Here is a 2,388-nt window from a genome sequence, read left to right as displayed (position 1 = left end):
GCCAACATGAAATATTTATTTACATGTATCCTATTCTTTCAATGGACTATATAATAATATAAAATGAAGTAGTGTAATTATTAATATAGGCATCTATATAAAAAACAAAATTAAAATAAATTACAATACATTTAGTGTCTCTCATAACATAAATATCTAAATTAGAAGCTACTTGTAGAAAGCCAAGTCGAAGTCGTGGTGGTCTAACGGATAAGACGTCCGGTGCATTCGTGTTGAGCGATGCACCGGTGTTCGAATCTCAGGCGGGTACCAATTTTTCTAATGAAATACGTACTCAACAAACGTTCACGATTGATTTCCACGGTGAAGGAATAACATCGTGTAATAAAAATGAAACCCGCAAAATTATAATTTGCATAATTACTGTTGGTAGGACAAGGGCGGATCCAGCTTTGGCGCCAGGAGGGGGTCACATAGTCAAATTTAGATGCGTTTGTTTCCAAACGTTTGGCATTATACAAAGTTATTATATTATATTAAACTAATTAAATATTGAAGGTATGTAGTTACATAAAATCTGTATGGTGACAAAATATATAAATAAAATTATTATATTCAATTAGTGGTCCACCTAAGTCCTGGACCCAGCTCAGGGGGTGGTCATGACCCCCATGACCCTCCCCCTGGATCCGCCATTGTGTTAGGACCTCTTGCGAGTCCGCACGGGTAGGTACCACCACCCTGCCTATTTCTGCCGTGAAGCAGTAATGCGTTTCGGTTTGAAGGGTGGGGCAGCCGTTGTAACTATACTTGAGATGGGTGGCGCATTTACGTTACGGATGTCTATGGGCTCCAATAACCACTTAACACCAGGTGGGTTGTGAGCTCGTCCACTCATCTAAGCAATAAAAAAAAGCCAAAGGTGATATTCAGTATAGCACACAGAAATAAAACTGTTACCTAATACTATTTGATATCAAGTATCCTACTGTGTCTACACGGGTAATCCCTATTAGTATTATAAATATATAAAGAGTACCAGGCCTACCCGTAACTTACAATATAACATCCGTAACCACTAACGCTAGCAGTAGTCCCTATCTGATCGTTTCGTGTGCTAATTTCATGTTTCCTTGGAAATACGTTTTCAGTTAAGTCCGCATTAAAGATTGTTTAATGTAAATTTGTTCGTGTTTTAGAATTATACAGGTTTGTAAAGAAATTTGTAAGTTTTTTTGGACTAGATTAGATTTCGCTCTATCAAAAAACTTACCTCGGGCACGTATGGCGCATGGGATCTTTTGAAAACTCTTACCAAATCCAATAGCGACTAACCCAGAAGACACAGGCTAGGAGTTTCTCGCCGGATCTTCTCAGTGGGTCGCGATTCCGATGCGGTGGTAGATTCAGCAAAGCACTACTCTTGCTAGGGCTAGTGTTAAAAAATTCTCCAGGTTGAGCCCGTGAGCTTACCTACCGGTCCGGGCGTAGCTAGAATAGCCCCTAGGCTATCAGCGAATAGGTAGGAAAAAAGATGTGTGGTGTTCTGGAACACCGAATAGGAACGAAGTTCCTTATAATAAAAATATTAATTATAAGTTCTATTCGATGTATAAAGAAAATAAAACTGGAGGTTTCGCAACAACCCACGGTCATTCGTTAACGTGCGAACTTATTGTGGTACACTTCATTCACTGTTGTTTGCATAAGAGTTAGTGTATTGCACAAACGAACGCTCTTAGATCGTGGTCAATGAATGATAAAAAAATATGTAATTTTTTGTACGTTATTACAAAGTTAAGTCGTACACTGTGTGCATTACTAATCTGTACGTTATTACAAAGTTAAGTCGTACACTGTGTGCATTATTAATAAAATCTTACGTTACGGACGTTTTTTCCCGGTTAGGGTACTCCTCCGCATCGTCCCGTAAGGAACTACGTTCCAAAAAAAGAACTAACAGCAACAGATGGGTGTACACAACGCCCCCTCAACCGCCAGATTAGGCATACAACACGATCTTTAATTCAACTGCCGCTGACCTAATGAAGTTCCCAGAAAAACCTAAATCGCAGAATCCTCTAGCCTCATCGTGCATGGGAACGGTCATCTCGTGAACGGAACCTGACATGTCACGTTCCGGCTCGCGCAAATTACAAGCCGGCGTTCATACGTGCATTGACAGCTATCATCAAAATCGTGATGCACGCGGTAATGACATATTCAGTAAAAGGTCGCGTTCGAACGCCTAATTTAGTTTTGCGTTTCGTATCAAAAACACTGATACTAATTTGAGTAGCGCGTGATTTTTATTCAGTACTAGCTGACCCGCCATACGTCGTAGTACCTCAATCGATAAATAAAAGACCTACACTTTTGTATAAAATAAACTTAAAACAAACAAAAGGAATCTGTCCGACGGGGGAC

The 2,388-nt window shown here is 39.8% G+C and overlaps 1 non-coding gene across 1 annotated transcript; it reads left to right on the top strand.

Annotated features, from left to right (window-relative positions):
- Positions 1 to 2,020: 2,020 nt before the first annotated feature.
- On the top strand, positions 2,021 to 2,149 carry Mir3234 (microRNA mir-3234). The gene has a single exon (NR_107519.1). It is a non-coding gene; the product is annotated as a microRNA mir-3234 (primary transcript).
- Positions 2,150 to 2,388: the final 239 nt, after the last annotated feature.

The sequence above is a fragment of the Bombyx mori genome, chromosome 3 (assembly GCF_030269925.1).
Source record: "Bombyx mori chromosome 3, ASM3026992v2".
NCBI lineage: Eukaryota > Metazoa > Arthropoda > Insecta > Lepidoptera > Bombycidae > Bombyx > Bombyx mori.
Note: the sequence above shows the minus strand (reverse complement) of the source record. Positions and strands in the feature narration are given on the sequence as shown.